This window comes from Tenrec ecaudatus, chromosome 5 (assembly GCF_050624435.1).
Source record: "Tenrec ecaudatus isolate mTenEca1 chromosome 5, mTenEca1.hap1, whole genome shotgun sequence".
NCBI classification, from domain to species: Eukaryota; Metazoa; Chordata; class Mammalia; order Afrosoricida; family Tenrecidae; genus Tenrec; species Tenrec ecaudatus.
The window spans coordinates 51,445,705-51,471,069 of NC_134534.1; the positions used below are offsets into that span (position 1 = coordinate 51,445,705).

At 39.3% G+C, this 25,365-nt stretch overlaps 1 protein-coding gene across 1 annotated transcript in view; it reads right to left on the minus strand.

The window, feature by feature from the left end:
* CNBD1 (cyclic nucleotide binding domain containing 1) overlaps positions 1-25,365 on the minus strand; it is a 308,432-nt gene that overhangs the window by 178,125 nt on the left and 104,942 nt on the right. The gene's annotated exons all lie outside the window — the stretch shown is intronic.

Consider the following 25,365-nt stretch of genomic DNA (forward strand, 5'->3'; position numbering starts at 1 on the left):
GGCTTAAATTCACTATGATAAAACTTAGGAAAAGAAGTTATATTGCTTTAAGTTTTTCCTTCACAAAAAAAATGCTTTTTAAAATCATTTATTCAGTTTTATGCCATTTTCGTTTTCTCTAAACAAGCTCAGTTCTACACTCAGTGACTACAAGTGAGATACAAAGATAAATTTTAAAGTATCACTACAAAAGTAATATAAACTTTATTGAACAGAAAGATAAAATTTTTAAGTATTATTTTTCCATCTGTCCTTCATCTATGGCTAAATACTCAGGAAGGTGGGGTGGGTTTCTGCCTCTCTAAGTCTTCCCTGAAGGATTCTGCACACTTTGATTGACACTATGTTCAAATGATAGTTTTGGTATCATTGAGGAATATAATTCATTTTCCATTTAAATGTTCTTTGAGTTTCAGAACAAAAGGAGTCTGAAGAGGTGAGATCAGGGCTGCAGGTGGAGGAGGCAAGACCAGACTTACCTGTTCCTCCCCAAATTTCCCTTCCTAACACTCCTCACCTGCTTTCCAACAAGACCGTTTTCAATTTTCTTAAACCTCCTTCCTGAAGAAGTTGCCATGATGGTATTGCATCCTTTGAAAAAAACCTATCAAGATCCCCTCACATCTGGCACCTTCAGAATTCTAAAGCACTACAAGGTCAGGAGTTCAAAACCATAAGCTATGAGCTGACCTGTCTGCTTCAAGTTCCCTGGCCCACAATATCCCTTCAGAAGTCACAGCTTTGATTAGGCTTCTTTCTTTCTTGGGGAGAAGACATCTGTGATAGTAAGGCTTTTTGTCAATTTAGCGGCGGGGGTGGGGGGCAAGAATTTCAGTAGTTTGACAGTTAAAGCCTAGCCCCCTGTGACATGAAAGAACACAATGCTGTCAACTGAGCGAAGCCCATCTGTTGCAAGATTATGGTGAAACAATCCCTTTACTCGGGTCACGGCCCTGATGCAATTGAAAAGGATTTTCGATTTGCTTTCTATATAAGGATGTTATATAAGGATGTGGTTTGCTTTCTATATATGGATGCTGTGGGAAAAGCTTGCTTGCTTTTGGCTGGGTCTGGGTCCTACATCTGGTTCATTGACTTCTGCTCCCTTAGACTTGAGCAAATTGCTTGCCATAGTGCCTGCTGATCCTAGGAACTATCCTTGGCCTGCTATCTGAACTGCTGATTTCTGACCTTGGATTCCTTGATCTCTCCAGTTGCAACCTCTGCCTCCTGACCTTGCATCTGTCTGTCTCTGCAGCCAGCAGCCTGTGGGAACTCAGATAGGACTTGCTTGTGTCTAAAATGGGGGAAACCAATTTTTTCATCTATCTTTTTATCTATCTACCTATGAATAGTAGATTATGCATTGGGTTGCTAACATCAGGGTCAATAGTTCAAAAGCACCAGGCACTCTTTACACAAAAGATGAGGCTTTCTACTCCTGCAAAGATTGATCATCTTGGAAACCACAGGGGTAATTTTACTCTATACTACAAAGTGACTATGAGTCAGAATTAACTCGATGGAAGTGAGTTTGAATTATATATAGCTATAGATAGATAAAGATATGGATATACACACACACATATATAGCAATGGTTTGGCTTCTCTACAATACCCCAACCTTAATGAGAGGAAGACGGGAGTATTACTGAGATAATTCATCGACAGCCAGTCACTGACGGCAGAGACATTTCAAATTAACCCACATATGTCTAAGCTGAATTGGGCCCCAGTAGCCATACTTTTCCCTTACTTTCATGTAAGACCCCGTGTGTCGAGCTGTTAACAGCTATAAAGAGCACATGCTTCCTTACCTATGACAGCCAATGCTTCATCAATGCTTCAGCATAAACAGTACTGGCTCCATTTCTAGTAAATGTCCATCTACAACCCCTGGTCTTCAATCTTCTGGGAAGTGCAAAGTACTTCCACTTTGGAAGCAGTTATATATGTTGTTCTCTGGTTTGCGGTCTCCGCGTGAAGCTATATAATGCACTAATGCTAAATAGGATGTATATGATTAATTGAAAGTATTTGTGCCACAAATAACTTTAGGCTGCTGATTATTTTCCAACTTGCATTTAAAAATGTGTGTGTGTGTTTTAATGTGCCATAGATGCCTTTGATCTAGAATGACTGACTTTTTTATTAAGCAAGGATAAGTACCATTAAAAATATAAAAACAACAATATATATCAAAGACAAATTTAGTAATTCTACCATAAAAATATGTTAAAGGTGTATAAAAATCTATTTGTCTTGGGTTCTTTTTCAAATATTTTTATTCAGTAATTTACTAAGTAAGCACTTTATAGAATAACCATGGTGTATGTTTGAAACACCAAATATCTTCTCTTCAGTCATATCTGATAATATAGCCAATATAAAATCCAGTGACGATAATTTATAACAAATATTCTAACATAAATTAAGATATTAATTATGATTTGCCTTACTAAATGTATACCTTTAGTAGCCATTTATATTTATACATGGACTATAAGATAGAGTTAACAAGAATATCTTAAATTTTCAGCTTTCTTCATCTATAAGGAATCCTGGTGGCAGAGAGGTGACACGCTGGACTGCGATTAGCAACGGCAGAAGTTCAAACCACCAGCCACTCCACAAGAGAGAGACAGGATGTTCTATTCCCAAAGACTGTTAGTCCCCAAAACTCACAGGGGCAATTCCACCCTACCCTACAGGATCACTATGACTCCGTTTGACCCAATAGCAGTGAATTTGGTTTTTGGTTTTCACATATTAAGAAAGATACACTGAAATAAAAAGGAAAATCAATTGTTTCAGTAAGTCCTAAGCACGTTATTAATGGCCCGTTACTCTGGTAAGCAAACTTTCACTTCATTTTAAAAATGCTTTAAAGCTCTTAACAAAGAAATACACTTTCTAAATGTGTCCTCTGCATTGCCTACTTTAAAAATTATATGGAATGAAAATGCAGTATCTTAACAACAAAACTAGTATTATGAAACTAAGTAACTAAAAGATCATGTATATTGTGAATACTACATAGCTATTTTTGTAACTAAGTAGTGAAACAGGACATTTTATTCCTAAAACATTAATCTATCCTTTATTACCCTTTGCAAAGCACAGGTCCTTGCATTTTATTAATTTTATATTTGCATTAAATATGTTGGTACTGATGAAGCCTAGTAATCAGTAGTGGCATCTACTTTTGCAAGTTTGACATAACTGGTAATTATATTCAAAATACTTTACATTTTAAACAAATTTATCACACAGGTCACACTGACTTGAACTAGCAGTGAGCCCTTCTTCCAAATGTTTTATGAGCATATTTAAAAATATATATATATATATTATATATTTGGATTAATAGGAGTATACAGAAAAAATAAAGAACTATTAACACTTCCAGTGTTGTGTTCAAATTATAGTATAGCTCAATGCTTGTAATTCCTAAAACTATTTTATAACCAACCAGTGGAAGTATAGAGCACAAAGCGATGTGCTTCATTAAGTAGCAATTTTGAGATTGGCACTATATCAAAGACTTCTGAATGCTCTATCAATAAATAAGCTAGACACACCTGGGTCCAAGTTAAATGGCAAACACCAAATTGCTACATAAAACTGATTATATGAAGGACTTCAAAACTCTGTATAAAAATGGAATTAAAATATATGAAAATGTTCCATGAACTTTTGAAGCCTTGTCTTGCATGGATCCCAATCAATGCTCGTGGAAGTGGCAGTCAAGAGATCAAATGACACTTTTCATTGGGCTAATCTGCTGAACAAGACCTCTTTAGAGTATTGAAAAGCAAGGATGATACTTGAGGACTAAGGTACATCGGACATGAGCCACGGCATTGTCAATTGCCTCACATGCATGTAAAAGTTGGGCATTGAATAAGGAATGCCAAAGAACAATGGAGGTTTTTTAATTGTGGTGCTGGCTAAGGGGAAAGGGAAGATAACATTCTACAAGAGAATTGATGGGACCATCACACAATACAGAAGACAAATGCAAGGAAGGCTGAGTCCTACCAGGTTTCCCACATGCCCAGGGGCCGGAGGGGCTTCCCGAACACGCTGAGGTTTGGCCTGTAGTTGACCACTCGTCCCCAGCACCTGCACGCTGCCTACAAAGGCCCTGGTTGGCAGCCTTACCTCAAACGAAAGCAAGTCTGTGGTGTGGCAGTAGTACGGTATCCCCTTTCTTCTGGTAGTTTATTGCATTTTCTCTCCTTCCCTACTTCTGGCTTTGGACTTGATAACACAGACCCAGAGGGGTGCAACCTTTCCTGCTACCCACAATCCCTAGTGACCAAGGAGATCAGCCTCAGGGCCCTTGAGACAAGACAGCGGCCAGTTCTGGTTGGGATTTTGGTGTTTTTCTGTTTTGCCAGGTTTCCCCTCCTACTCTTTTGTTGTTGGATAAACGATACACAGAGCGATGCAGGGCAACAGAGCTGGAGCCACACCGAAATACAACCTCTGTTGGCAAAGAGATCACCAATTTTCACCCTGGTAAACCCGACATGCCTACTGGGGTGAGCCTGTCGCGAGCACACACAGTGGTGACTGAGAAAGACAAAGAAGGCGGCGGCTGATTCCGGCTCAGGTCGTTATGTTTGTGTGTATTGCAGGGGTGTTGGGCATTTGAGAGCTTATCCGCTTCATGTTCTTAGCGTGTCTTTGTGGTTTCTGTTTTATAGGTGATTGTTCTTTTCCTTTCTTTGCTCCCATGACAGGACCAACTGTCCCAAACCTTCAACAGTTAGCTGCTGCTGCTAACGAGCCGGGGCCCATCCCCCAAAACAACTGGGAACAGAACGCCCATGTGACCCGGCAATCCCTCTGTTGACGGTTACATGCTAAAGAAGTATCAGGCTATATACACACCCACGTTCATTGTAGCCCTGTTCACAAAAGCAAGTACGTGGAAAGAACCTAAGTGCCCATCAGCAGTAGAATGGATAGAGAGCCTTTGGTACATACACACAACGAAATACCACAAGCTCATGGCTAAAGACGAATGACAGAGCCGTGAAATAACTCATGGTTTGGATGGATGGACTTGGAGGACATATGCTGTGTCACGTTAGTTCATCACAAAAGGACACGTATTATATGAAGCTACTGTTTTAAAAGGAAAGAACTCAAGATAGAACTTTTCATTCCAAAAGAAATAGACTTCGATGGCTACCAGGAGCGGAAGGGAAGGAGCAGCAATAGGCTGGAGCGTGGATCAGTCTTAGCTGTGGTTAAAGGGAAGATACTCTTCTACAAGAAGGAGACGAGGGGGAAGGAGGGGGTGGGGCGGAGCAAAGGAAGCTATTGGTAAATTTGATAAATTGTTTAAATTGTTGAACACAAAAATGATCTGAAATATAAACCTCACCTATCCAGCAACTATGGCAGGGGCCAAACCCAATTCCATGGATACATATGGCAGTCAACTAAATAAGAGGGGCAAGAAAGAGAAAAATAAAAAAAGAAAAGAAAGACATGGTGGGGAGGAGCAGGGCATTAATCCACCCAAGGGGGAGTATTTATATCTCCACAGGAAAGGGAGAGAGAGACCAGGCTTCAACCTGATGTACCAAGATGTGAATACAACATACTGGCATGTACCAAGTAACCAATAGAGAGGTTTGCATGGCCCCAATCCCGGCTATGTTGACACCACCACCCCCTCCACCACCCACCCACCTCAGAAGAACGCACTCCAGAGAACAGCTCTGGGGTTACAGTTTGGGGAGAGGGTCGCATCAGATTAAAGCACATGGGAGAAATGCAAAGGGATGGAGAGGGAGGAGAAGACATTCTGGCCCACCAAGCCCCAAGGAAGATGTTCCTGCTCAGAGCAGACTATGCATGGAGGACCATAGGACTGTCCCCACCCCCACGGGACACAGCGACCCTCGCTGAACCATGGTGCTGCAGGGCACAGCACAGTAGAAGCAGTGCAGGGATCGTGCAGTCTGGCCCCATCACGCTGGGGCAGCCACTGAGGGCACACAGCAGAGCAGCAGGGGGGCAGACTGATGAAACCCCCGGGGAATCCCAAAAATATGCTTTGGGACAGAGTCTGGCACCCCATCAAATTCAACAGGAAAACTCTCCTAAAGGCCAACAAACAGACCTTGAACTATTTATAGGCTTCTCCATTTTTGTCAGTGGCTTTCTTATTATTATTGTTATTTTCCGCTTGTTTTTTGCTGCTGTTGTTATTGTTTTGTGAGTTTGGATTCCTTTGTTTTATTTGGCTTTGCCTGCTTTTTTGCACTCACTAATGTATCTGCATACCTATCTAGATAAAATAGGCGGAATAAACAATCTGGAGGAGAAAACAACGGTATTGATGGTTCCTGCCCTCACGGGAGAGGGGGAGGTGGGGGAAGGGAATTGGATGTGGAGGTTAACAAACCCAGGAACAAGGGAACAACAAATGATCTAAAATCGATGGTAAAGAGGGTATAGGAGGCCTGGTAGGTTTGATCAAGAGCAATGTAACCAAGAACAATTACTGAAACCCATATGAAGGCTGAACATGATAGTGGGACAAGAGGAAATAGAGGAAAGAACTAGTAGGCAAAGGGCATTTATAGAGGTCTAACTAATTACTGGCATGTACATATGTAAATATATTTATATATGATTATGTGGAAATAAATCTATGTGCATATATTTATAGGTTTTATATTAAGGTAGCAGATGGGCATTGGACCTCCCCACTCAAGTACTCTCTCAATGCAAGAACACTTTGTTCTATTAAACTGGCATTCCATGATGTTCACCTTCCTGACATGATCACTGAATACAAAGCAGGTGCTTAGGCAAATGTGGTGAAGAACACTGATGGTACCCAGTTATCAAAAAATATCGTGTCTGGGGTCTTAAAAGTTTGAAGGTAAGCAAGCAGCTGTCTAGCTCAGAAGCAACAAGGCCCATAGAGGAGCACACCAGCCTGTGTGATCACAAGGTGTTGAAGGGATCAGGTATCAGGCATCAAAGAACAAAAAAATCATCATATCATTGAGAATGAGGGACAGTGGGGAGTGTGTACTCCAAGCCCATTTGTAGACAACTGGAGATGCTCTTACAGAAAGGTCGCCGCAGAAGGGTTACAGGAAGAGATGAGCCAGTCAGGGTGCAGTGTAGCAATGATGAAACATACAACTTTCCTCTAATTCTTAAATGCTTCCTCCCACCCCTACCATGATCCCAATTCTACCTTACAGATCAGGCTAGACCAGCAGATGGACACTGGTACAGATAGGAACTAGAAACACAGGGAATCCAGGGCGGATAATCCCTTCAGGACCAGTGGTGAGAGTGGTGATACCAGGAGGGTAGAGGGAAGGTGGGGTAGAAAGGGGGAACCAATTACAAGGATCAATATATAAACCCCTCCCTGAGGGATGGACACCAGAAAAGTGGGTGAAGGGAGATGTCAGACCGTGCAAGAGATGACAAAATAATAATTTATAATTTATTAAGGGCTCAAGAGGGAGGATGGAACAGGGAGGAGAGGGAAAAATGAGAAGCTGATACGAAGGGCTCAAGTAGAGTGCAAATGTTTGAGAATGATGATGGTAACAAATGTACAACTGTGCCTGACACAATGGATGTATATATATATGATGATGAGTTGTATGAGCCCCCAATAAGATGATTTTTTTAAATCCTCACCTAAAGCACCATTAAAATGCTTTGAATGAATGTATTTGAAAACATGATTACCAGAGGATAAAAGAAATTAAAAACAGCTCATCAGAGAAATTGAAGATATAAAGAGGAATATATGAAAAGTAAAGCTATAAAATGTTAGCTTTAAATATGAGAGTAGGTAAAAAATATTGCTACCAAATTGTCGAAATTTATACTAAATAAAAAAGTCCAAATTTAGAAGCTACTTTTTTCCAACAAATCCTCCATGTCAATGGAGTATTTTCTGAGGGCCGTCTGTCAATCTCTAATCTTTTACCAGAAAAATCCATCGATTTACACAAGAGAACAGCAGTTTGGGCATTCTCAAGGGATTATATGTAGTGTTCTTGTCACATGTTCATCGAATTTGGGCAAACAGAAAGAAGTCTGGAGCTAAAATAGTTTGTAGGGGTGGATGGCATCATGTCTCCTTATGAAACTGTCGAATAGCTATTGCTTCCAAAAAGACTGAACAAATAAATGCGTTGTCATGTCGTCAAAAAACAAACAAACAAAGCTCTCAGTCTGCCATTCCTGACTTTTTACACCAATGTAGTGTCCAGCTTTCTTAAAACGTTTTCATGATGGCCTGCTGTACTTGCCCTGAGGCCTTTGGGAAATCTATGAGGTTATTTGAGGAAACATGTTGGGATAAAGAGTGATTATTCTGAATAGAATTCCAAACGACAATCACTTTAACCTTCAGAGAGCTTCCTTCCCAGCCTTTCATGTCACTGGCCCAGTAGATTCCCTTGGAAGTCACCATTTGGATGGATCAGTTGTGTGAAGACATCCTCTTTAAAGAGTCTAATATGAATGCATTATTGAAAGGACTTATCTACCCATCTGATGATCACGAGGCATTTTTAAACACATTTTGTTTGGCATCGTCTGCAGAAAATAGCAATGGAGGTGGATATATCCCACCTTTTCTGGTTTCCCCCTTGCCACTGGAGGCATGTTTCAGACAAGCCTCCATGATCCATCTTTCCTTGTCTATTCTGACACCAACTGTTCCCCTCAAACAATCTACATCTGCACTGGGTTTGATAATCCATGGCAATGGCCACACAAAGCTCAAAGACAATACTCACTATTAAGGGGACTATTAGGGAAGTCAATAGATTGCGTCAAGTCAGGGTTGGCAAACAGTAAGGATAGCCATCGCTCTCCTCAGCCAGCAGCTCAATCTCTCTCCAGTCATCACTCTCAGGCCCATGGTTCTTTGGCGTTTGCCTCCATGCACAAGGAAGGCAGCCTACTTGTCACTCTGTCCTACCACTCCATTGTCATGGGCCAGACGAGAAGGTACCCCGTAGTCTTGGTCCTACTTCTCTGGGTCTCTCTACCATCACTGCTGATGCATCTGGTCTTGGTTGCCTCTGCCCCTTCAGACGGAGATTGGGGTGTGCCTTTTCTTTTCAGGTCCTCGGTTTCTCTCTCCGTTGCTGTTTTAAAGATAACTCATCCTTATAGTCATGGGGGGAGTAACGAAAACTGATCACATGCCCCGTTTGCATAGTCCCATCCAATTATCTGGTGGGAATTACAGAGATTTGGGTACAAGAGCCATATTAAGCAACATAACAGCATGAAGCAGGGAACCAGTAGAGAGGTCTGAGGGGCTGGCCCCAATCCCAACTATGTGGATAGCACCCCTCCTCTACTCAGAAGAATTCACTTCAGAGGACAGCACTGAAGCTACAGCTCAGGGAGAGGGACATGTCTGATCAGAGAACTTAGGAGCAAACTAAAGGGGAGGGAGAGAGAGTGGAACACATCCTGACCCACCAGACCTGGAGGACGATATCCCTGCTCAGAGTAGCCAAGGTACAGAGAAGATCATAGGAACAGCCCCACCACGAGACACGATGCCCCTCACTGACTCATAGCACTACAGGGGACAATACTGGAGACACAGTGTAGGAATTGTACCCGATCTGACCCCACCACCTCAAGGCAAAACACTAAGCACGTGCAACAGAACAGCGAGGGGAGCAGAGCAATGAAGTTCCTGGGGAATACAAAAAATAGACTGTGAGGCCAGAGTGTGGCACCCCATTACACTTGACTGGGAAAACACTTGTAAAGGTCAACAAATAGACCTTGAACTATTTATATAGGTTTTTCTTTTTTGTTGTTTTATTTTCTTTTGTTGCTTTATTTTGCTCAGTCTTACAGGGCTCAAGTAGAAAGCAAATGTTCTGAGAATGATGATGGCAACAAATGTACAAATGTGCTTGACACACTGGATAGATGTATGGATTGTGATAATATTTGTATGAATCCCCAATAAAACGATTTTTTAAAAATAGGGAAGCAAACTCAAAAATCAGGTAGAATAGCCTGAATGGAGCAATGGTGATGGGGGAATTGTAATAGTTTTGTTTTTCTTTCAATTTGAATTGAATTCCTAACAACTTTCCAGACAAAGCAAAATGAAACAAAAGCAGGCTACCCTTATATTAGAAAGTCGTGGTGGGAAAACAAGAATGAATTCTTTACCAATAGCTCAAGTAGAAAGAAAATATTGTGGAAATGAAGATGGCAATATATGTACAAGTGTGCTTGATACAACTGATGTATGGATTGCTGTAAGAGCTGTAAGAGTCCTCCCCCAAAATTATTTATTTAAAAATATTAAATAAATTAAAAAATAAAAGAAAGAAATTCCACTCCACCACATAACCATGATATACAGGCATAAATTAGGACACTGAGCTAAACAGATAACTAGATTTTTTTAAATAAAATGTCATTGAACTTGAAGACAATTAAAAGTATCCAATTTTAAGAAAAATAGTAAAAGTTATTGAGAACCATTAAATAGAACCTTCATGATTTGTGGAACATCATCAAATTACAACATTCATGCAATTGGAGTCCAGAAAGGAGAGAGGAGCGACACTAGAGAATAAATAATATTTATATAAATGGTGTAACGTAGATGCAAAAGATCCTTAGCAAGATACCATCAAACTTCATTCAGCACAAACAGATTCCAGACCAAAAGTTTCATTTGGGAAATGATTTTTGGATAAGAAATCAAGTTAACTACTTTAAGTGAGAAATTAAATGAAATTGCTTCATTTCTTCAAGTGAGTAGTTTCTAATTCTAGTGCCTAATATGATTTTCCATACTCAATTTATGTTTACTGACTGGAAATGTATACAAAAAACTAACAACTTTATTTCAAGTACCAAGATTTTCATAATTACTCCTTTAACACAACATACATATAAAGTTGATATTATTATACCTTATTTTCAGAGGATAGAAACTGAGGGACACATAGGTTTGGCAATGTCACCAAGGTCATGCATCGTAGAGGCAGGTGAAAATGTGAACTCAGCAGGCTGACTTTAAGACCAGACTCTAAATCATAATAAAACTATGCCTATGTACATATGTATCTCTTTTACCTGTCTCAAACATTCATTTTGTTGTCCTTAGATGCGAGCAAGTTGGTTTGGGTCCATGGCAACTCTGTGTACAAGACAAAGAAAATTCCAGGCCCTGCACCAGCCTCAAGCAGGTTGCTATGGTAGAGCCTATTGTTGCAAACTTTACGTCACTTCAGTTCCTCGAAGGTCTTACTCTTATCAATGACCTTCCACTTTTCCAAGTGACTGGTGTTTCCTGATAACCTGGCCAAAGTATGTAAGGCAAAGTCTTGGCATCTCAAGAGCATTTTGGCTGTACTTCAGCCAAGATAGATTTGATTATTCTTGTTTCCTTTTTTTTTTTATCAAAACCATGATTCAAATGAAACCAATCTTCTTAGGTATTTTTCACTTGTTACCCCACTTTCACATGCATATAAAATGACTGACTGAAAACAGCATGACTTTGGTCAGGGGCACCTTAGTCTCCAGTGACATCCTTACTCTTAAAATTTGAAAGTGGTTTTGTGCAGCAGATTCATCCAATGCCATGGAATATTTTGCTGGAGAGAAAATCAACTGTGCTTTTGTAGGTAAACACTCATTCTTTAAAAATATATTAAGACATACCTACAGCTGTTATCCTTAATGGTTAAAAATCAAATGTTTGTGTCTTTCATATCAATATATCCTTCCTTCTTTTTTTCCCTTTCTCTTAATTCCAAGCTTCATTACAGTATAAAATTATGAGAGTTAAATGCTCAGAGAAGGGATAGTAACATTAAGAATAAAATTATGTCAAAATCAAATACATGTTCCTTGTGAATTCACAAGTACCACAGCTGTTTTTATTGTGTGATATCCTTGCAAGAAGCAGACTGGCTTTTTCCAATGAAAAGCAGAGCTGAACTAGACAAATCAGATTAGTGCCATTGATTTGAACAGAGGTTTAAACCCCTAACATAATCCATATTGACATTGGAAACCATTCAACAGACATCAAAAGTCATTGGAGTTTCTCCCTTGTTGTGTCTGTGTGATGTGGGAAATATTTTGACAACACTAGAAAATCTCATAACTCATGAGTAGCAGAACAAATCAGAGCCATGTGTAGGTGAAATAGGGACACTGAGAGCGAGAAGAGCTTTACATGTCCTGTCGCTCAAAAACTCTGGAAGAACATAGGCACGGTTTTCTTTTTTTCCCTCCACTTTTTAATAAATGGCTCCTGATTTTCATTATCATGCATTGTTGCTATAGCGAATCTGTATATAATGTAGTTTTTTCTGGGATAAAATTCTGAGAATCATTCAACCACAGGAAAAATATGAGAATTTTTTATAATTACATAAACAATACTACCAAACCATTAAGCTCATCTTTAGCCAAGGAGAGTGTATGTTTTTGCTTTAAGGTTTTCTGTGTGCCTACACATTCCCTTAATTAAACATGGCAGAAAAGCGGTCTTTGTGCGTGTTAGCTACATGAAGAGAGCATCGGTGTTAGAGACTGAAGGATGGAGAACTTCCTGGGCATAGATGCAAAAGATAAAAATGCACGTTTGGGGGGAAAAATGGAAGCATGCTCCAAAAGAAGGCTTTATTTACCTCTCCTAGAGAGGCTGGATGAATGACTAAACGAATGCAAGGCCTCTGCCAAGCAGAGACTATGATTGAGAAGTTAATCGAGAATACTCTTGTACAAGCCGAGTGCTTCACAGTGAAGCGAGAGCCACACTCGGTCTTTCCGAAATGGAAGGAGGCAAACATTGAACCGCGGAGGGACAAAGAGAATAGAGATGGGGTCTGGGTGATGAAAGTCACGTAAGAACTCCCAACTGACTCAAAAGGCGACATATTTAAAGGCTTCTATCCATCATCCTATGTCCTGCCCAATCCATTCCAGCCACAGGCGGTTTCCCTGTTCTTCCTAGCATATGGTAAGTCTGCTCCATCTTAGAACTTCTGCCTAATAAACCAGCCCCCTAGTTATCTTCAGAACACAGTCCGTGACCTCTGTGGAGTCTTTGCAAAAGGAACGTCTTCTCTTTGAGACTCACAGTAGCCATCTTATTTAATGAGAAACACTCCCTTCAACACCGATAACATCCTCCAATATTTTTGTACAGCACTAATTTTTTATAGCACTTAACAATTTCTAGCATTAAAAAAATTTTTATTTATACGTTGTTAATTACTTACAGTTTGTCTTAAAACACAGAATAATTAAACTATCAGTCCTCAAACTTTGTTCTGGTCACTGAATAGTAGATACTTAATAAATAACTTATAATAACTGAAAAATACTTTATAAAATTAATTATATGCTAATAATCTAAATGTAAGGAGTTGTGGTACTGAGGCAACAAAGTGTTGACTACTAAATGAGAGGTTGATAGTTCAAATCTACCCAGAAGCTCTGAGGGAGAAAGATTACTGTCTAACTGGTGACTAACTGGCTTCCATAAAGATTACAGTCAAGAAAATTCTACAGGGCATGTCTACTCTGCCACATAATATTGTTTGATATGTAGTCAATCAAAAAGCCTCTTGTAGCCCTAATTCTTTTTAAGTCTAGACTCTATTCCTGTGGCTATAGTCGTGTTTGGACAGGGTTCTCTGCTACACTAGTGGACAGGACTAAGGTGGGATTAAGTCCTGACTTTAGTAGAGGGTGTTAACCAAGTCACATCTTTTCTTTCTCTAGGAGTATAACTCCAAACTCAATGCCACTGAGTTGACTCTGATTCATAGCTACCCTTTCAGATAGTTTAAAATTGGTATTTGGGGTTTCTGAGACTATGGCTTTTTAGAGGAGTAGAAAGCCTCGCCTTTCTTCTATGGTGATTTTAAGTACCTCCATCAAAGCCATTCTTCTGGACCATCATAAGAAGAGCAAATCTGAGATCTTTATCTGAAGTGGTGGAGTCCAAGACCAGAAGCATGGCATGGAGTCTGTCTATGGATAGAGCACAGGAGCCAGGCCAATACCAAAGGAAACCAACAGACAGAACCGAGGAGAAACACTGAGTCTTATGAGGCTTCTTGGCCCAAAGAGGTAGAGGCCAAGAGATCTCTGAGCTGAGTGGTTGATGACTAGAGAGAGACTTAGCTGAGGGATGACAAAAACAGTTGCTATTGGCCAATGACTGTGTCCTTACTGTTTTCTGATCCTGACTTGTGGCACTTTATTAGCTTTCCTAGCAAACAACCACATTTTGAGTATTGTCTCAAAATTCTGTTGGGCTACTGCAATGATTTATATAGCCCGGCACGGAAGTAGATTGCTATGGGAGAATTGATCAGTATCAGAGCAGAGTAAGGAAGGATGAAGGGGGAAAGTATGTCTGACCCCTGCCTTGTGGCAACAGGGAAGCCAGCAGAGGTGAGCTATGGTCCCCAATGTATTTAGGCATAGTGATAAGCTGGAATTGACAGCACCAAATCCATTTTTCTTCCAAATTCTAGCCCAGTATCTAGAATGCCACTCAGCTAATAACCTAAGGACTAATATTCGGGGCATTTTGACTTTAGTTCCCACTCGCTATCTTTATTTCTAACTCTCTAAATATTTGTTGATTTCTATCTTAGTGAGAAAATCAACCATGTCTCCTATGGCCATATATAAAATTAAAATAACCTTTAGTTAAAGGAAATGTAATACTAACCCTGGTTTCTAATGGCTAATCTTTTTGAGAACAATACTTTAAAATAATCTCTCAGTAGATCAAATTACCACTGGTCCATTAGCTACATCTGATCTGACACTTGCATATGTAGGATTTCCATCATGTCTCAACTCTTAAAATAAACTGAGCTCACCAACAGTGGGTTGATATTGATTCATAGTGACCTTATAGGACAGGGTAGAACTGGCTCTGTGAGTTTCCAAGACTGTAATGCTTTGTGGGAGTAGAAAGCTCCAGCTTTCCCTCTTCAAGTACTTGGTGGTCAGGATTCTATGTAAAACAATGCATATGAGCTAATATAATATCCATATGATTTATAATATGTATAATACATATAATAATTACTATAGATAAAATATACACATCACATAAAACCATATATAACACTATGTATAAATCATGTAATTACATATCATATCATATCATATATAATACATATGTGGGTTTTATGTTATATATTTAATATATTGTATATCTATATATAACATATAAAAAGAAATCTATAATATGCTTTATATTTTAATGCATCATATAAGATAAAATTATTATACATTTTTATTATATTGTATATAAATATCTATAACATAAAATGTATATGTGTTTTGTATTATATAGTATAATTTATCATATAAAAGTATACTACTGTATATATCAATATATTTAACATATAAATATATATCTTTTATATCATACATTGTTTTATTGTATAGTTTAAATATATTGTCTATAACTATATAATATATAATACATAAATATGCTTAATATTTATCTATAAATTATATACATTATATGTATAAATTAATTATTTGAATCATGGTAAATGATTTCTTTACATCATCTATTGATAATAAATATAATTAGTGCTCCTGTTTCTTAGCTGTATGTGTGCCGAGGACACTCCACACTCCACACACAACATCGCCCACTGATTTCTGGCACCTCAATATTGATGTCAAAGGCCATCGCAAGGGGCTCTTTGTTATTGCACACTCCATTTGAAGACGAAATAGTCTGAACAATTAAAAGTACCTCTACTGCTTTTGACTTTTAAGATTTAACCTCAGAAAAAACAGCGGCACATTTTAACAAACTTTCAAGGAGGGAATATGTCATACATTTTACCTTAAGCTCATTGACGTCTCCACGTAGTCTACATTTTACTGTAATTAAGTTCATTTTGACGATGCACTTCGGTAGCTGACTAAATCAGGTCTGTCAGTCAGTTAAGAAGAATACTGTCAGCAGAATGATGTAGGGGAGAGCAGAATAACTGCCCACCAAGTGTAAAAGGAACACGTATCAAAGTGAAGCCCCCCTTTAAAGGGATACATTGTATTGTAAGAAAGGTCTTACATAAGAGATGCATGGCTATAGAACAGAGCAAGAGAGTAAGGGAAGAAAACTCCAAGAAGGATATTTCGATATGAAACTATGTACAAAAGAAACACATACAAACATGAAAAGTTCTTTTTAACATGACCATGAATATAGTGTAGGCACAAAATAGTGAAGTCATTTGATGGACGAGGGGGTACCAAAAAGAAAAAAATGGATATTTTTCAAAGTTATGTATTTACATAATTTTACAGAAGATAACTAAAAAATGGTTGCTGCTGATGGGGAGATGCTTGAAATTCAAATCAGATTTAGAAGATAATGTGGAATGAGGGATATCATGACTAATGTCAGATATATCTTGGGTGAAATCAGATAATGTAAAAAATGTTTCCTTGTGTTTTATTGACTAGGTAAAGGCATTCAACAAACAGGATAACAATGCAAAGAATGGGAGTTCCACAACATGTACTGCAGAGCCTGAACATAGCCCATGAGGGAGTCACTCAAATGGAACAAGCTCCTGAATGACTCGCAAGTTAGGAGTGTGTCAGGGTTGAATCCTTTTATCCTGCCTGTGCAATCTGTATGCTGTGAAAATAAACCAAAATTTAGATTATTTGAAAGTAATATGGCATCAAGAATTTTGCTTGCTAAAGCCTAAAGGAACTTGAAGTAATTACTGATCTAGATAGATAGATAGATAAAAATATATACTCTAGGAGGTATATAAATATATATAGGATATACCTTAATGTCAAGAACACAAATATCCTGTGTCCCATAGGCAACACAGTGAAAACTGGAGAATACATTGACGTTATCAAGGATTTCATTTTACTTAGACATACATCCAACGCGCACAGAAGCAGGCAAATGACAAGACACAGTGGCCAAAACTGCTGCCAAAAAAATTTTTTTTCTTTGAAATGTTAAAGAGCAAAGATGTTAATGTGAGGGCTTAAGGATACCTGACTCATCAGATATTTTCCGGCCTCACTGACATGTGTAGCGCTGCTGGCGTAGTTTCTGCGTTGGGCTGCTAACTGCAGGGTCAACCTCGACTAGCAGCTGCATGAAATAAACCTAGAGTTGGAACCTCAGAAACCCACAGGGCAGGTCTAGTCTGTGTTATAGGTACCCTGAGTCAGCACAAACTCAATGCCTTTTGTTTGTTTGCTTTTTTTGGCTAGTTTGAAAACTAACATATGCACAGAAAACCTGGAAAACGAATAAGGAAGGCAAGAAAATTCATACACATAAATTAAGGGGTTGGAAAAGAATATTAAATATTCCATGGCTTGCCTGAAGAAGGAACATTTGTCTTGGAAGAAATACGGCCAGAATACTCCTTAAAAAGAATGTTACTTAAAAGTAAGGTGTGCTAGTCGGGTAGACTAGAGAAACAAATTCATGGACAATGATATGTGTATAAGAAACAGTTTTATATACAAGAGCAATTGAATATTGAGAAAACATCCCAGCTCAGTCCATATGAAGTCCATAAGTCCAGTATTAGCCCATATGTCTGATACCAATCTATAAATTCCTCTTCAGACTCCCAAAACACATGCAATGATGCCAGATGCAGAACAATCATGGGCCAGTGGGTGGAAAGTCTTGTGGATCCGATGGCGGCAGAGGCATCTCAGTGCTGGCAGGGGTCTCCACGTGGCTCCTTCAGCTCCAGGGCTCTAGCGTAGTTCCATGTGTCTTGTCAGCAGCAATGTCTCCCAGGGAGTGAGCATGCATCCTGCCTCAATGAGCTATTTATCTCAGCGCCTCCAACTGAGGTCATCAAGCTGTGACTGGATTGACAGGCTAAACTCCACCCCTTCGTTGTTAGCACCCTCAAATTGACAACGGATTATATAACTACCACACAAGGACAGTAGTTAGCTTCATTTATGTAACGTTGATCTATGAAAGTGCAAGGATGGTATCCAACTTGTCAATCACAGCCTGATGATGCCTCATTGTGAACCTGGCCTTCTCATAGAAGGGCCCAGGGAGTATCTCTCTCATTTTGCTTTCACCTCTCTGCCTGGTGGCCACCCTGAAAGCTGCTAGAACCCTGCCAAGTTTCCACTGAACTTGGATCCACAGGACTTTGCACCCTCCGGCCTCTGATCTTCCTACATTCTGTAACATTGCATGTGACTGCCTGACTCTGAAGAGGGACTTATGATCTAGTATTAGACGTAGGCACTAGAGTTAAACTGGGCTGAGATATTTTCTTAATATGTAATTACTTCTTGATATAAAGCTCTTTCTTACACTTATAAGTGTCACTGATTTGTGTCTCTAGTCAAGCTGGTCTAACACAGATGGTCAGACTTGATCTCAGAGACTGTGGACGTGGTATCAGGAGGGTCCAATCTTTGGAGGAGGACATCATGCTTGGCAAAGGCTCAGCAAAAAAGAGAAAGACCTTTGATGAGATGAACCGACGAAGTGGCAGCAACAATAGACTCAAACACTGTGACAAGTGTGAGGGTGATGCAGGATTGGCAGTGTTTCTTTCCATTGTACATCGAGGGAGTCAGTATGAATTGACACCAAGTCAATGTTTGTATCAACCTAGCTAGGTCAGGATTCTCATTAGTTTGGCAGGTAGGGAGTTCCCCCCCCAAAAGTTATATAATATAGTCAACAACAAATGGAATCAGCTGTGAGCATCCAAGCCTTGTGGAAAGATTAGATTGGAGCACTATCCCCTTAATCAGGTCACTGCTTGATAAAACTGAAAGAAAGTTTTATCAAGAGTATGACTTGTTCCTGTGGGAAGGCTTATCTCTTCTGGAAGGTGTGGATCCTGCATCTGTCCCATGAAAGTCCTCTTCTTGAGCCAATGAACACCCCACAATATATATATATATCTCAGATGTCACTGTGATTGTGTCAATGCTGCCCCATAGAAACCCCCTGTGAGTTTCCAAGACTGTACATGTTTACAGGAGTGGAAAATTCAGTCTTTCTCCGAAGGAGCTTGTGGTGATTTCAAACTGCTGACCATGGAGATTGCAGCCCAACTTGTAACCACTATGCCACCAGCAGTGCATATATGTGTGTATATATATATATATATATATGTATATGTATATGTATATGTATATATATGTTATATCTCACCAGTTTGCTTCTCCAGAGAAGTCACCTAAGCACATTTAACAGCAAAGCAGAAGTTTAGGCCTTCCCAGGAGATCACCTTTGAGTATAAACTAGATGTGCTAGCAAGATACTCCAGTGAGACTAAGGCCACCTTCTTCAATTATAGCTAAAGAGGAGTCATGCAAGCAAAAATAAATTTTACTATAGAGTCATTCATCAAATATTAATTGTATAAGTGCCAGGTACTAAATTAGATAATGTGGGGGCAGGGGAGATGATGGCCAAGATCAATGTGATGTTTCCTTTTTTGAACTTACAGACTCATAGATGAAGCAATCAAAGTAATTGCAAGCTAGAGTAAATAGTGCTTTTAAAATAACTAACAGAATGCTGAAATGAAGAATATTGGAAATCAGCAAAGGCTCTCTGAGGAGATGATTTTAAGCTGAGATATAAAAGAAGAGTACGTCAGGCAAAAAGCACAGCCTGGACAGTGAGCTGCTGTGTCAATGGGCTTGCTGTATTCAGGGAACTGAATGAGCTCAGTGTTGCTGGAAACATGGGGCATGGACGTTTTAAAGGAGCTGCTGAGACAGGTCGCGGCCCATAGGCGGGTCATACATCTTCTTGTGGGCCTGGTTGCATTTACTGTAAGTGCTATCAGAGCTACATTTTAGAGAGAAAGCCAAGAGTTCAGTTCTGGACATGTTATATTTTGAGATGTCAGAAGGGTAGCCCATGAAGGATATTTGAAAAACACCTATATCCAGAGTGTGCCAATAAAAACCAACAATGAAAACCAAGAAATAGATGCAAAGGTAAGACAAAAAAAAGCAATAAAGTGTGGTTTGTGTTTTCATTGTGGAAACTAGAAGATAGGAAGAAAGACGAACAGAGCAGAGAAACACATGGGGAAGAAATCTTAATTAAAATTTGAAATTCCAGATGGTTCATGAGGATGGGGGAACGTGGGGGATGGTGGATAACAGTTGTGATGTTATTATAACCCAAATATACTTTCTATATAAACATCTAATATTCATCCCAAATGTTAACTGTAGAAGTTACTCCCATTTAATTCTTAACAATGGAGTAGGCTAAGGAAACATCAGAGAAAGAGCTGCTGCCAACCAACTGGTTTTATTGGTTCATAACCGTGCCAAGTGATTGCACTATCAAGCATATGCTTTGCCTCTGGTCCTAACTTGCAAATGGTATGTACCTATGCGACATAGTAAACAAAGTTCCTACTGTAAAAATAACAAAGCATGTACCAATCTGTTTACTCCTCTCCTGTGACGCTACTGGGGCCTCAGTTGAGGGTCAGAAAGGAAAGGAAAGAAAATCAGGCCTGAACCCGCTCAGGGGGAGAGGGGGCCCCCAGAACAAGGAACCAGACATGTAACTTGCAGAGTCCCAAGGTCCACCCAAGCATGGCTAACTCTAAGCGCATCATCTGCAGGATGAAGATACAGCCCTGCTCTGAGGACCAACCCAACTCCTCACTGCACAGGTAGGAGAGCCTCCAGGTTGAAGCAAGTGTCACTCCCCTGGGATACAGGAGCCACCACTGACGTCCAGGGCGAGGGATCCGGTAAGGACTAAATCTGGTCTGAACTGACCAAAAGAAGTGACCAAAGCATATCGATGGCTACATCAGAGACCTTAGTACATATATGCAAATTGCTTTCCATTTATTCTATAAGTATTTTGTAGCTAACAAATTCTAAAGTCAGTATTTATTAATTCCCAGATTATTTTTAAAAACAAATTTAGCATGGGTATTTGGAATACCCATCTATTGTCAAAAATATATGTCAAAAAGCAAATAAAATGTTTGAATTATTTTCCACATTTTTGAAGAATGTCATGTAATTCTGGGTGAATAAACACATCTTTATTTGCATTACTTTTCCATTTGCCTATAAATTTTTTAAAGTAGCCACCCCTTTAACATTGAAACAAATGGCTCTCCCTTTAATTTTTAAACTCTCTACTATCTTTGGGTAAATTGCTGTTAAGACCAAACAAAAAGAAAAAGAAAACAATCTATACAAATTTATAACACTTCAATTCGGGTACTACATTTCCAAAAAGAATAATTTTCAAATGACCATTTTTTTCTGGGATGTTTTCTTACATAATAAAATCTTTTGATTATTAAAATCTAATAGAACTTATATTCACTGCTGTGAATCCACAACCCAAACCAAACTCATGGCTATCAGTGGATTCTGACTGACAGCAACCCTAGAGAGCCCACGTGATGCAGTGCATTAGCTTGCGTCTGCTACTCCCAAGAAGCTCCGCAAGAGAAAGCTTAGCTTTTCTACTCTCTGTACGAGTTATAGCCTCAGACACCCACACAGACAGTTAGAGTCTGTCCTATATGGTCGGTATCACCCCGTCTTTCAGGTTGTCATACTATGGTGGTTTCTATGTTGCTGTGAGGCTAGAAGCGATGTCACTGGCATCTGAAATGCCAGCAGTGTCACCAAAAGTGAGCAGGTTTCAGCAGAGCTTCCAGACTAGAGGCAGATGACAAAGAAGGGCCCGCTCCCCACTGAGCTTTGCATAGCTTGTAATATTGTCACACACTGAAAGCCTAATGAATGGAAACAGAATTTTATTGGACAGAGTGCAGGATGAGCAGCACCTCGGATCAGAAAGCACTCCAAATGTGACGGAGGAGGAGCTGATTTCTCCGCGTGGAGTCCACGTGGTGACATGAGTCTGGTGGATCCCATGGAAATAAAGGCTTCTAGATTTTCAATTGCTGATCAGGCATGACTCAAGGTAAGTAAAAACATCTGCTGATCATCAGAATGTGGAATGTGAGAAGTATGAATTTGGGAAAATCAGAAGTGGTCAAAAGTTAAATGTAAGCATAAAGATTGATATTTTCGTCATTAGTGAACTGAAATGGACTGGTATTGGCCACTTTGAATCAGAAAGCCATGTGATTCACAACACCAGGGACAACACAATTAAGAGGAAGGGCGTTGCTTTCATTGCCAAAATAGAACATTTTAAAATCAATCTTGCAGTACAATGGTGTCTGTAAAAGAATTGTATCTATCTGCCTTGAAGGAAATACAATCAATACAATGATTATTTTCAGATTTATAGACCAATCAAAAATCTAGTGATGAATGCTACCAACTTGTTCAGTCAGAAATTGATCGAACATGCAATCAATAGGCATGGATAATTGGAATGCCAAAGTGGTAAACAAAGAGGAAGAAATTGGAGTTGAGAAATATAGACACGGTGATAGAAAAGAAGCAGGAGCTCTCGTGATAGAATTTTGCAAGACCAACCATTTGTTCGTAGCACGGACCCTTTCTCAACACTGCAAAAGGTGACTATATCCGTGGACTTCTCCAGATGGCATACACAGAAATGAAATTAACTCCTTCTGTTGAAAGAGACTTTGGAGAAGTCTAAATATAAGCAGATAAAACAAGGCAAGAAGCAATGTAGAACAGATCATCAATTGCTAATCTGTAAGATCAAGTTAAAGTTGAAGAGAATGAAATAAATTCCAGAGCCAAAACACGACCTTGAGTCCATGTCTTCTGAATTCTGAAAAGACCTCAAGATCAGATTGCTGCATTTCACACTAATGTCAGAAGACCCGCTGAGCCGTGGGAGGACGTCAAGAACACCACACATGAAGAAAGCAAATGGTCATAAGAAGATAGGAGAGAAAATACAAAATTGGATGTCAGAAGACACTCTGAAACTTGCTCTTAATCACAGAGTAGCTAAAACAAGTGGAAGAAATGATGAAGTCATAGCTGAATAGAAAATTCCGAAGGGCAATTTGAGAAGACAAAGTCAAAAACTATAATGATATGTTCAAAGACATACGTTTAGAAAACCAAAAAGGAAAAACACATTCATCATTTCTTAAACTGAAAGAACTCCCCCCAAAACAAGTCTTGAGTTGCAATATTGAAAGATTCTATGGACAAAATATTGCACGATGCAGGACGCATCCAAAGAAGATGCAAAGAATACACAGAGTCCCTGCACCAAAAAGAATCAGTCTGACATTCCACCATTTCAGGAGACAGCAAACAGGCAATAGACAATGGTGCTAAAGGAAGAGGTTCAAGCTACATGGAAAGCATGAGAAACCAGGCTCCAGACATTGATGGAATACCTATGGCATGTTTCAGCAAGCTGGTTGAAGTACTACAAGTACCAACTTGGCTGTGCCAGGGAATTTGGAAAACTACTTGGTAGAGTGACTGGAAGAAATCCCTATTTATAACCGATTCAAAGAAAAGTGACCCAACAGAATGCTCCAATTACAGAAACAATATAATTGATATCACAAGCCATCGTATTTTTCAATTGCCTCATAGATGTATGTGAAAGTTGGTCATTGAATAAGAAAGAACAAAGAAAATTGTTATATTTGAAGTGTGGTGCTGGTGAGGACTACTGAAAGTGCCAGGGACTTCTAGACGGATGAGCCAACCTATCTCAGAAGTGGTTCAGCCAGTGTTCCTTGGAAGAAAGGGTGATGAGACTATGTCTTACACACTGCAGCCATGTCGTCGGGAGAGACCGATACCTGCAGAAGGACATCATGTTTGGTAAAGTAGGGGGACAATGAGAGAGAGAAAGGCCTTCCCCAAGATGGCCTAACACCGTGGCTGCAACAATGGGCTCAAACATAAGAACAATTGTTGGCATGGTGAAAGATGGAGCAGTGCTTTGTTCCATTGTGCAATGCACAGTGTCCATGTGGGTTGAAACCTAATTCATGGACCCTAACCACAACAGCCATGTAGGGGTGCTATGATTTGCCTGCACAGACAAACAAAAATCTAGTACAGAGTAAGCCCTCATAATGAAATAATACTTAAAGAAATTTATTGAACTGTTTATTGAATCAGACTTCTAAATTTTTTACAACCTAACAATACAGAATTGTTTCAAAGGTATATATTTTATAATCATTTCTAGTTTATAAATCAGGAGTATTTTACTAGTTTGATGCATTTCACTTGAGAGAAACTGCTTAATTTTATGATTAATAATAGCATACACACCCATAATAAGACACAGGAAAAGGCACCCAAATGTTTACAAAGAAAAGGTTAGATTAGAGTAATAAGTTTATATTTTCTTTCTTATTTTTAATTCTTACTACAGACTAAATATCAAGTTATTAAGTAGACTTAATGTCCTTCTCAATCTTGGCACATCTAGATCACCACTCCTCATGCAAAAAAAATGTTTTTGTTGTTGTTTCTGAGACACAAAACTTAGTCCTATGCTGGTTGGTTTCATCAACCAGTTTGCTAAGTGTACCTTTCAATTCTTGAGAAGTTGGTCGCTCACAGTTGTTGTTGTTTTTCCTTTCATTTTTTTTCTACATACTAAGCTCCCGCCAGCATGCTGGGCCTTTCTAGTCGTAAAAAACCACTGATCCAATAGTCTGCTTCTTTGACCTCCTCGTTTCCATTTATCTCAATCTCTGCACATCCCTATGCCCCTTCTTCACACTTGCTCCAAGAATTCTCCGGCTCAGAAACATGAAGGTTCAACACCCGGCTAAGCTTTCCTTTGATCTCCCTGAGGCCTCTAGTCTTTGACAAGATTTTCATATTTGTGTTAGGTTTATTTTGTGTTTATCCTTCAGCATAGTTTATTACCTCATCCACTTCCTTGCCAAAGTCCATATGCCCCCTACATTTTGGTCATTTTGTTATACGCCTGTGCGATGTCAATTGTGGATTAACCAATTATCATGGTCTCCACAGTCAGCTGGACACAAATCACTCTCCAGCTTCCTTTCCCATCAGCAAGTGTCAACAGCATTCACAGTACGCATTTAAAATAGTCTCCACTGGCTTCTTTTATTATATCTCTTCTCTCTCATTCTCAGCAAAGTATCCCACTACCTTTTTAAAATCCTCACTGACTTCAAAGTTGTAATCATCTTTCTATATACCTTTACTTAATTTTAAGTTCATTTTGTTCAAATTTGTAAATCACCTTTTAACTCAATTTTCTCATTTACAAATAAGTATGTTTCACTCACAGTGTTTGCGGTATAAGATTTTTAACACCTTAATCAATGTGGCCTTTCCCTTACTTCCTGAGACGATCATGCTAAC